The following is an 11,993-nucleotide window of genomic DNA, read 5'->3' as shown; positions in this document are numbered from 1 at the left end:
AGAGAGCTGCTGCATTGTGGTTGGCTGCCAACCAGGCCTAAACCACGACAACAATGTAGCCCTAGAACAGCTAAGATGAAGTAACAGGCCAAATCTATTTCTACCCTTCTTCTGAAAGCTCTTGAGCCCTACTGCTCTCAAATGAGCTTGTAAAAACTTGCCAGAGGGCTGCTCTGCATTCAGAAGTTACATCAATACATGGCTTTTACCAAGCAGGGAGGCCACATTATCTGCAGTCATCACTCAAAAGGTTTAAAGCTTACCTGTAGCAATGTAGCGTTCTCCTTGACCAGCCCCAGCCTGGGGCTCTACCCCAAACAGGGACAGGCAGCATCATGGGTCCATTGCCTCCTCCCATGCTACAGGACTCAGCACGGGAAGCCTTCCAGAAAGGGTTGTGCATCCCCCCACTCCTTGTCTCCCCAGGAGGCCCCGCGGCAGTGCAGTGCAGGCAGAGCTCCCCAGCAAGGAAGGAAATGGAAACCAGGGGTTTAGTTCAAGACTGCACAGCTCTACCTTCTATTTTACTGGCCATGCTGCAGAACAGAAACACTGTGCTTCCTGACTGTCTTCTTCTGTCCTTTGAGACCCTCCACCAGCACATGCCAAGGTGCTCCCAACAGTGCCCCATGGCAGCACTACCTCAGACAGAGTTTGCAGATGCCTTTCCTGTTTTTTTCCACCACTAGGCTTTTTTTATATACACACACACACACACATATATATAGGGAGCAAGGGAATGGGCATGGAGTTGAGGGAAGGCATGAGGATCTAGCTGTGCTGGTGAAGGAGATCCTGAGCATAGCAGCCTGCCAAGCAGACACCATCAGAGAGAGCAGAGCATGCTCCCATCCCTGGCTGGCTCTGGAGTGAGCAGGGAGCAGCCCTTGCTGTTGGACTCTGCTCCAGCAAAAGACAGCATGTTCCCCCAAAGAGTGAGCATCTGGCAGGTGCAGAGCACAGCTGGGTCCAGCCCCAAAGGGAAAGGGTTTGTGAATTAACTGCAGCACCAGCTAATGGCAGAGAACAAGTGAACCAACACAAACCAACACACAGGGCTCCTGCAAGCAAGAGTGAAATGAGACTGGTCAGCAACAGATCAACCCCTAGTCCCAGCAACACAAACCCTAAAACCACTCAGGAGCAGCAGTGTCCTGCCCCTGGGGCAGTTGTCTATCCTGGGCAAGGACTGGTGTGAGATTACAGCTCTCCAGCTTCTCATCCCAGCTGGCTTGGGAGGGACTTTGATGTGAGAACTGGATTTTTCAAAATACCTTTTCCTGTGATTAATTTAAAGCAGAGTGAACAGGAGATTCTTAAGCAGTATTTAACACATGCACCTGTCCTGCCAACACCTGAAACAGCCACTGCATCACAGGAAATTTCTGCTCTGAATAGCAATGCTAGCATGCTCTGCCTGCCCGAAGTGAAATATCCCCGGACTTTCTAAGAACAGGCAAAGATAGTTTCCTAAATTGGAGCACTGCATGAGCAGATTGTATAACACGCTTAAGCTTGACAGAGCAGTGTTCAGTCTTAGAATACCCGTCAATTGCTTTGTTGTGTACAAGTGTGAGGTGAGTATATTTATTACAGCGCAGCAAAAAAGTTAGATAGAGTTAGACATATAAGCAGAAGACATCACTCATTTCGTCTGCACAGAGAGTCCTTACAGATGCCAGATCAACAGAAGGAAAGAACCAAAACAGGAAAACATAACAATTGGGGCTTTTTTTCAGGATGCTTTACTCATGGCAGTTCCACAGTCAGGAAAGTAGACTACCTGAGGAAACATGAAAAAACAAGGGGAAAGAAAGCACTCCACAAAACAGACTGGTTAGGAGAGAAAATGAAAGCAGTTAAGAATGATCTGCTCCCCAGCCAATCTATAACAAATGACCAAAGCTAGAAAACTGGTAAGGGAAGGAAGGAGACTGCTATAACCAACAGAAGTAACTTGAAGAGCTGCAATTCTAGCACAGACATGACAGAAAAGTTAATGAACACTTCTGTTCGCCCTTGGCAAGTGGACATAATGTGCTCCTATCATGGGATGCTGAAATACTCAAATACTCCCCAGCAGTAATGAAATCTGGCAATCAACAGAAACACCAGAAGCAGGCTGTAATCAGCAGAACCAGAAAAATTGCATCTAAATTTTCTAGGAACTCTCAGGACAGCCAACAGTGGCTTTCAGTAAATCTTCAAACTCTTTGAAAGGTCTCAGGGCTGGCAGAGAAATTTGCAAAAGGAACCAGGGGGACACAGGTAACTATACAGCCATCAGCCTAATGCCAACTCAGGAACATAATAGAAAAGCTGAAATGGGATTCTTCAATTAATATGTCACTTGATGGTAGGACAGATCTTTTACAGCTGTCTTCTTACATAAAATATCCACTTGTATTGAAAAATATGAAATTACTTTGATCAGAGCTATTTTCGATAACCCCACTTTGATTGGTACTATCAGATCATCCCTGAATGCAGAACAACACAAAATCAGAATAATGCACGATAAGAAGGTTAAACCTCCATTAAAATCTGTACCACAAACTACATCTAGAAAGGGAGAATCACTGCTGAGTGAGTACCACTAGTGGTGTGCAGTCCTTCATCACCCATCTTCTTTGGCAGGCTGGAAGGAGGTAGGCATTTAGCATTTCAATCCAGCTGAATATTGTCTTGTTGTGTTAAGGAAAAAAAAAAAAAAAAAAAAAAGAGAAGCCCCGTTTACAGGATGGGATCTCAGACCTAGCTGGAAATGGAAGTTGTACACACTCAGGATGGAACCAAAGCATGCATTTATTTTACCAGGCAAAATGATAGTTGTTAGAATTGGCAGCAAATCCTCCACCCCAACAGTGGAAATGTTCGAGCTCAGGTCAAAGGCTTTCTCAAAGAAAAGCTAAAGGTCAGCCCCAGTGATGGGGCTTGCAGAAGCTCGTGCAATCCTAGGTTTGCAGAGGAGCAGAGGTTCCTGTCTGACCACCCAGGCTTTCTGGGGTGAGCTTGGGGCTAGAAATATCCTCTGATGGGCAGCTCACCTGAGCAGAAAGTCACTGAGTGGCTCCCTTGGCCCTCTCATGCATTGGTATGAGTGTTTGTATTCCCTCCCTGTCTTCTTCACTCATGATCTGACTCCTCACATGGGTTTTGACCCCCAAATCTGTGTTGTTTAGTGTGGGCTGATCATGCTGATAACCTGAACAGCATTGCCCACACCACTACAAAGTACATAGAGCCTGGAGATCTACTTAAAGAAGGAGAAATTGCTCTCGTATCTATCTTGCACTTCTGAACACCCAGCAGTCACAGGTGCTGGAAGTACACCACGCTCTCCTGGGGGTGACCAGTCCCAAAGTTTAAAGAGGGCAGCTCAGGAATAGGGGGAGCAGCTGGACCAGCAGTGGGAATACAGCAAGGGGGGAGCAGAATGAACAAAATGGGGAGATGCAGCAAGATGCTGAGTGATTTTGGCTCTCAAAAGCCAAGGACCACCTCCCACACTAGCTCCAGCACTTTGGAGACCATGTTTCTCTGTGACCACAAATCATTTTTGCACCCAGAGGTGTGTGAGACACAATCTCTCCATTTTCACCAGCTGCTTAACCTAGTTCTTCCTCATGCTTATTTGCACCTATCTAGCCACTCAGCAAATAAATGCAGCATTTTGCTTCTTGCCCATTCGAGCTTTCAACCTTCCCAGGTAACTTTCCATCTGTCTGCACTCAGCCATCTAGCTGGCCATGTGGACAAATTTATCCAGCCACTATCTCCTCTGGTGTCACTGCCCCATCCCAGCTCTCACAAGCAGCAGCCCAACAATGAGACATAAATGTAATTCCCAACTCTGGGCAACGAATCAGCGCACGTGGATATCTTTCCATCCTGGTTTTGAAGCATTCCTATCCCCTGTGGCTTCACCACAGCCCCTGGCTGATGGAAAGGAATATTAGTCTGTGAGTCCTTATGGAATGGTGCACCTGTCTCTTCCTCTGACCTCTCCAGACACAGGCAGGACTTAGAAGACTGCCCAGGCCTTCGAGGACTCAGCATCACATCTACACACAGCCTCACCCACTGTACATGGCTCCTTTGCCTGTTAATGCGAGGACAGCAGCAGGACCAGCCAGATCCTTCCAGATCACTAGACAGCAAAGGAATCTTACTGCACTGAGGTCTGAGACTCTCCAACAAAGCCTCTCCCACTCCAAGCATGCACCATGTGTGCATCGTTGCTCCTCAGCTTCTTTCTTATAAAAAAAATAGCAGCAACAATATCATAAAAATAGCAGCCATAACAGTCCCCTACCCACTTTTCATGGGAGCTTGTAAGGTCTTGTTAACATTCCCTAGTCCTTTTGAACACTAATCATTTTCTTGAGACAGAGTTAAGCCTGGAAATAGGTGTGCTTTATTAATAATAGAAGACAGCTGGGGATTTTCAAACCATAGAAGCAAGAAAACAGTGCCTAATACTTTACCTAGTACATGCTGTCAGAGCATCCTCCACCCAAATAGACACTGCCTCTCACTAGCCGCCCCAAAAAGCTGAAGACACCCGAGCATTGGCAGGCTTTTCAGTGGGCCTTCCCTCTGGATCCAGCTTTTCCACTACTCTAACACTGCCTTCTTGGCTTGCTGAAATGTCAGTAGCTCCCTCCTGTCTAAGACATATCTTGAGGATGCAGCCCAGCACTGTCATATTCAGGCTGAGCACCTATGGATTCATGTATTCTGCCAGGATCGAACGTTTAGAGGAAAAAAGTCAACACATACCTCAGCCCTGCACTTCTCTCCTTTGATGCCAGCAGGACACCTCGTGCACAGGCCTGTTGCTGATCAATACTCCCTGGGAGTGGAGTATACTGGCTTTTACTAGCTCCAGTCCCAGGGACACATATGCCCTCTCCCCTGTATCCCAAAGCTGATTACACAGTCTTGCCATGATGTCTCCATCCACTGGACTGCTCTACAAGAAGCAAGCAGGGACAGCCTCCTGGAAATGAGCAACAAAGCAAGGTTTCCCCCCCCAGCGTCCCACCCCAGGAATGAGAGCCAGGTCCTGAGAATGGGGAACACTAGAAGGAACAGCAGCTCTGCTAGCGCAAAAACCTTAAGACCTGGGTGTTGGGTCTACCAAGCGAGTCACCTTCAGATGCAGGAGGCCATGCATCAACCTCTGCTCCACCTCCTCCCTCCTGCTGAGGATCAGGGAGATGAGAACAGACAGGCGTGAAACTACACTTCACTGTGATTCTGTGGAGCAAAAACCCAACTGTAAAATCATCTTGCCTGCTGCCATTTCAGATAACACAAGCGCTGTCAAGCCTGGAGTGTGTCTGTGCAAAATCCTTGTCTCAGTCCCCAGGCTTCCTATGAGGAGGCACAGACCCCACCCCAGATGTCGTGGGAGACTGTACCCAGGCAGTGCAGCTGCCAGCATTTGGCTCTGCAGCAGGCTGGCAGAGCCCCTGGGTGCCTCTGCTCATTGGCACCAGACCAGCACACACTGCTGGGAAGAACCATCCTGCTTGCACTTCCACAGCACCAGAACTATTCTGACCCCATGCTGCCTCCCTGAGGAGTGTGCCATCCATCTCCAGCCACCTGGAATACACATCCAGGAAAATCAAGCCACAAACATTTTTAACACCATTAACTAAGGCTATGACAGTTACTACCAGCTAAACATCTAGCCCTTGTAAACTGGAGGTAAAATTTCAGCTAAACTCGCAAGATCTTAGGGCTGCTCAGCTTGGCTCTAAACCCACATCTTTGTCTCACACAACGTTCTGGCTCTGTTTGGATGGCTCCTTCTGGCAAACTAGTTTTGTTATGTGACTTTTTTGTTGTTGTGCAAACACAAAAAGCAGCTCTCAGTATGAGACGTTCCTGTCTGTGAGCAGCATTCCCTCGGGACTACTGTACTGCTCAGTATTATGCACAAGGTTTTTATAAGAAATAGATTTTTATAGCCTCAGTGAAGAGCACTGTGGTCTGAAATTCAAAATCAGTTTTGCATCTTTCAATGCGAAACAACATGGAGGAGCAGGAAAGGCAGAAAATATTGCCAAGAAAGAGGAAAAATTGCAGCAGGTCCTATGGATGCTGCTCTCTGATCCTGCAAGAGAAGGAACATGGGGGTACAGGGGCCAACCGCTGGAGCGGGGCCTCCAGCCTGGTCTCTCCAGCCCAGCAAGCAGCATTATGCTGCTGATAATCCCAACCCACACTAGAAAAAGCCCCTCCTTGGGAGCTGCTTTAGGACAGCTTCCGAAAGCAGAAAGCCAGGGCCTGGAGAAAATCTCTGCCCAGGTACCTCACCCCCAGTACAGTGGGTACCACATAAATGGAAATCATGTCGGCAGCACAGTGGGAAGGCAAAGTGACTGTGTTTGGTGGAGGCAGGTGGGGAATGCTGCAGAGAAGTGCCCCTGGCCTCCATAAGCCCTTGGGGTGGCTGGGCTGCCCCCACTGACAGCGGTTTGTCCAGCCAGGCCCCTGATAACACCAGCCCAAGGGGAAAAGCGTGACTTCCTCCAGCGCTTGCCACTGCCTGGCTGCTCCCGCTCAGCCTCCCCCGGCCTGCTAGCCTTGGCTGACCCCCAGGCCAGGGCTGTCCCAGAAAGCGTAGCAGGACCACGAAGCCCAGAACTGCTGATGAAAGGCGAGGACCCCTGCCCTGGACTGATGTCTGAAACCAGGGTCTGCAGCCCTGATTGGGCTTGAATTAACTTTCCTCCAGAGGTATGAAAAAGCCCCCACCATGCACCCAGGCTCCTTTATTTCCTCCTGGGACACTGCTAATTGCAAGCCATCCTTCTGGACCTGGTCCCTGCTGCCCCAACCTGGAGGACTACAGTGGTGAAGCATGGTGTCAACTGCTCACTCTAGGGCCATAGGCTGCCAAAATCCAGGTCTCGTCCTGCTGGCTGGTTTTGGCCTGGGCACAGCTCCCCCTGTGCAGTCTTCCCAGTAACTGCTCTGATAAAAACATAGAGAAGGGCATAACTGCACCTACAGAGTAGGCTGGGGCCAAGGTTTTGAGCAAGCAAATCCCAATGAGAGCTGCAGGTCAGTGCTGGTACCAGACAGGTGACAGAAGCAGGAACGGCCTGTGCAAGGGCTCCTGAGCCTCCGTGCTGGGCTAATCCCTTGCAGGATGCCACCTCCCAGCTCATCTTCCTTGTTACCCACTGCAATTCAGGTGACGTGAGACCTGCCTGTCTGAGAGCTCCCAGGAGCCAGCAAGCAGCTGGTGTCCAGATGCTGGAAAGGGCTACCTGCAACCAGGCCAGGAGTCGGGGCAGGACTTCCACTCCACAAGAGGTGGGTACTAGAGGCCCTGTCCCCCTCACCCTGGCCCACCCCACAAAATCTTTGCCAGTGCTGGCAGAGGACAGCTGGAGAGAGGCTGGTTTGCTGATTGCCCAGGGATAAGGTGAGCTCTACAGTTGGTGCCCCCTTCCTTGGCTGGCTCCTGGGGACCCACGCGGGCAGGCATGCACCCACCAACCTGGGTGAAGGGGTTATCCACCACTGCAGCATGTTCTGAAAGACTCTTCTTTAAGATGATGTTCCTGGTTAGTAATCACAAGGACCTGAAAGATTATTTTTAGGTCATCAGGGATTTGCTGCCCCTCAGCATATACACACAGACATCCTTATACAAGGAACATGAGTGCAGCTACAATCCCTTTATGCAGAAGTGAATTCAGCAAGAAAAAGGGAAAGCAAGTAGAATGCAACCACATAAAGCGAAACTGCGCCAGGCTGATGGTGAGACATCCTTGCAGGACCTATGCAGGAGGGCTAAGCTGTTTCACAGCCTGTGAGATAAAAAGCAGGCATGATCACGCTATTCACCCCTGAACTACATAGAATATCTCAAAAGCTGGAAGGCACCCATAAGGATCATTTAGTCCAACTCCCTGCAGGACTAGCAGTTTAAAAAATGATCATAAATTAGAAAAAAATAGCCTCATTCTACAATATGGTAGTTCAGTGATTTGCCTCGAGCTGATATTGGCTGGATGAATAAGGATGGCCGCACTCCAAGAGTTGCAGTCAACGGCTCGAGGTCCAAGTTGAGAGCAGTGACGAGTGGCATCCTCAGGGGTTGGGGACAGCACTGTTTAACATCTTTATCGGGCACATGAACAGTGGATTGAGTGCACCCTCAGCAAGTTCCCTGACAGCACCGAGCTGTGTGGTGGGGGACAGGCTGGAGGGCAGGGATGGCATCCAGAGGGACCTGGACAGGCTGCAGTGGTGGGCCCAGGCAAACCTCATGGAGTACAAGAAGGTGAAGTGCAAGGTCCTGCACATGAGTGGGGGCAATCCCCAGCACAAACCCAGGCTGGGCGAGGCGTGGCTGGAGAGCAGCCCCAAGGAGAGGGACTGGGGGTGTTGGTGGGGGGAAAACTGCCCATGAGCCAGCCCCGTGCGCTCACAGCCCAGAACCCACCCGTGCCCTGGGCTGCAGCCAGAGCAGGGGGGGCAGCAGGGCCAGGGAGGGGATTCTCCCCCTCTGCTCCGCTCTGGGGAGACCCCCCTGCAGTGCTGGGGCCAGCTCGGGGGCCCCCAACAGCAGAAGGACACGGAGCTGCTCGAGCAGGGCCAGAGGAGGCCACGAAGATGCTGGGGGGGCTGGAGCAGCTCCCCTGGGGGGCCGGGCTGAGAGAGTTGGGGGGGGTCAGCCTGGAGAAGAGAAGGCTCCGGGGAGCCCTTCGAGCGGCCTCCCAGGGCTTAAAGGGGGGACAGGAGAGGTGGGGAGGGACTCTGGATCAGGGGGTGTGGGGATAGGATGAGGGGAGGCAGTTTTAAACTGAAATAGAATAGATTTAGATGAGATCTAAGGCAGAAATTGTTCCCTGTTTGGTGGGTGAGGCGCTGGCCCAGGGTGCCCAGAGCAGCTGTGGCTGCCCCCTCCCTGGAAGGGTTCAAGGCCAGGTTGGACGGGGCTGGGAGCACGGGTCCCTGCCCGGGGCAGGGGGGTAAAACTAGATGGTCTTTAAGGTCCCATCAAACTCATTCTACAATTCTATGATTCTGTGATATTACTATTCATTTTTACCTGCTGTTAACAACTTGTGGAAAATAAATTTTCAGTATTCCATTTCTTTCAATCAGTTGTGTTGCTCTTTCATTCCACTCAGATGAGTCAATCAAAGTACTGTGCCTTATGGTTCACAATCACTTTCCACTTTCTTATTCCCTTTCACTAACATGATACCTTCAAATTCTCTGTGTGGATTTGGATCTGTCATGTGTCAGCCCTCCCAATCCCACAATCTGGGCAGAGGAAAGCAAAGCAAGAGCCACTGGAGGTCATATGGAGCAGAGGGGCCCAGGCACCACTGGGGGAGGAAGCCGAGTGCTGGGCTGGAGAGGTTTTCTTGCAGAGCAGCTCCTCCGGAGCATACAGAGAGCCCTGTGTGCTCAGGGAAGAGCAGTGCAACGATCAGCAATTGGGTACCACACGTGCTGCCTGAGACCCCACCTGTGAGCGGCTCTCCAGAGCCACAACCCCACAGCATGGCTGCAAACCTCCCCGCTCCTTCCCAGGTCACGCTGTGACACACCACAGGAGAGCACAGCCACAGTGTGGCAGAGCCGCGTGTCCCTACTGTCCCCTCCCAGGCCCCCAGCTCACACTGTCAGTCTTGAAGATGCATGTGGCTGACAGGATGGGCACAGACACCTTGACCCCAGGAAAAGGGCCGCCCTCTGGGGTGCTGCCATGGGGCCAGGACAAGCCTGGCATCAGGCTCCCCTCTCCTCAGGGCTGAGCCAGGAGGCAAGCTGCCTCCAGGCCCTTTGACCGGCTGTGGGAGGGCTGGGGATCCACCTCTCCACAGGGCTGGCACTTGCATCTGCCCAGCCCTGGAGCTGCCCCGCTCCTGAGCACCGTACGACTGCCTGAGGTTTTTCTCCCAATGCTCCTCTGCCAGCCCCTGTGCCTCCCTGCCCCACAGCAGGTACTGTCTGTGGACAGAGATGCTGCTGTCCAGGGACAGAGTAGCCAGCTCTGCCCTAGGCGCTTGGGAAGGGGACAGGGGGCAGAGTTAGCACACAGGCATCAGGGTAAGGCCAGGCCTGACTAACAGGGAAATGTGACACTGGGAGGGAGGGAATGAGGGCAGGGCCCTGGGCCATTCCCTTCTCCTCCCAGGTGCCAGCTGCCAGCAGCCCCAGGCATGGCCTGTCCCTTGCTCCATGGCGTCAGGCCTGGGAAGCATGAGCCAAGGTCCCACTCCCCTGCCCTCTACTCCCTGCAGGCAGGGCCACATTGCGCTGGCAGCCACGGGGGCTGGGGTCTCTACCTCCTTGCTGCCTCCTCCGCCCATTCCTCCTGCAGCAGAGGCAGCCCACGCTTCCAAAATGCTGCAGGCCCTTCCCATTGCCATGCACCCACCCGGCTCTGCAGGCTGGACCCCAGCTGTCCCTCATGCCAAGCAGACCTGCACAGGAGAGCGGGGTACCATGCTGACCCAACAGCCTCCATCTACAGCAGTTGCATGAAACAAGGGCTGCTTTTTCCTGACACAAGAAGTCTTGCCAAGCTCCTGCTCTAGCTTCGGCACAGTGTTCCCCACTCTACAAGGACAGCCCTAAGTCAAGGCTCACCATCAGGGTTAGAAGGATCACCGTGACCCCAGGCGATGGCCTGCAACCTCCAGCGAGGGACCAGCAGAGCACAGCTGCGCTTCTCTTCCAGCCCCACCTGCGAGCAGGGGCTGTCTTGCTGGCCAGCAGGTCTGTAGATCAGCTACCTGGATAAGCTCTGAACAGAAATGGAAACGATAAGCCAAAGCCCAGACCTGGAAAAAGAGATCCATGACCTCCTTCCGGCTGGTAAGAAAAAGGTTCTTTGAGACCGAATGGGATATTGCTGCTTTTGCCATGTTCTTCATCTTAGTGGGTGAGTGCATAGCTCAGCATAAGGCATGTGCCAGACAGCTTGTCTCAGTCATAGGCTTGGCAGGCAGCTGCCCTAATCCCAGCAACTTGTGCAGCCCCCCCAGCAGCACAGCCCTGGATGGAGAAGGGCAGTGTGGCCACTCCATTTACATTCAGCAGGCAAGGGCTGCAACAGCAGTGAAAATACAGGGACCCTGAGGAAACATTCCCTGTGTAACATCTTCTGGTTGCAAGACCACTTTCATTGCCATGCCACCACCCTGCCTAACGCTAGCACAGTTTGACCAGTCCAGGCTCCAATGGTGGTTGTGGGGTTGCTGTACCCTGTGTGATGTACAGCACTTCATGCAAAGTGCTGCAAGGCTAACAGGGGGGAAAAGGGAGAGCAGCGAGGTAAGAAGGTACTTGCTGAAATGTGGGGTGCCATCAGGAAGACAGAGGCTGATGCTGATGTAACTGCTCACTTTTCTCTGGGGACTGTGCTCCTGCTGCTGGGACTGTGGCTCCCTAAAAAAATACAAGGTGATAAAACCCAGCCCGCTAACCCAAGAATGACATACAGGAGCTCCCAAGGCTGAGGCCCACCCTGCAGTACCTGTGTTACTTGTCAAAATGGTGGGGGGGGGGGGGCAGGGCAGTAAGCAGGCAGAGCACTGGACAGACCCTGCTCTTCCCTGTAGACACACTCATGTCTCAGGAGAAACACATCCCAGCCACCAAGGGAGGACATTCACACAGGGAAGGCGATGGGGAAGACAGAACAGGCTGAATGTGCTTGAGCAGGCACAGACGTGCCCAGGACATTTGCACTGTTCTGGGGGAAGGAAGTGGTACCTGGGCTTGAGCACGGACACTATTTCAATTTGTGTGTTCACGCACGTGCAAACTCTATCATCCCCCACCAAAACAACTAGATTTTCAGAAGGAAAGTGGGCATAGGCAACCTGGCAATGGAGCCCTAAACCCATCTCCACCCCACAGCTGGACAGAACTCTTCCTGCTTCTTCCCTCTGCTGCACCTACAAATCAGAGACTGTCTTCAACTTGAGTGCCAAGAGCTGCCC

Source organism: Tyto alba, unplaced genomic scaffold (assembly GCF_018691265.1).
Source record: "Tyto alba isolate M040663 unplaced genomic scaffold, T.alba_DEE_v4.0 Super-Scaffold_28, whole genome shotgun sequence".
In the NCBI taxonomy this organism is placed as follows: Eukaryota; Metazoa; Chordata; class Aves; order Strigiformes; family Tytonidae; genus Tyto; species Tyto alba.
The sequence above is the reverse complement of the archived record's forward strand: the minus strand, read 5'-3'. Positions refer to the sequence as shown.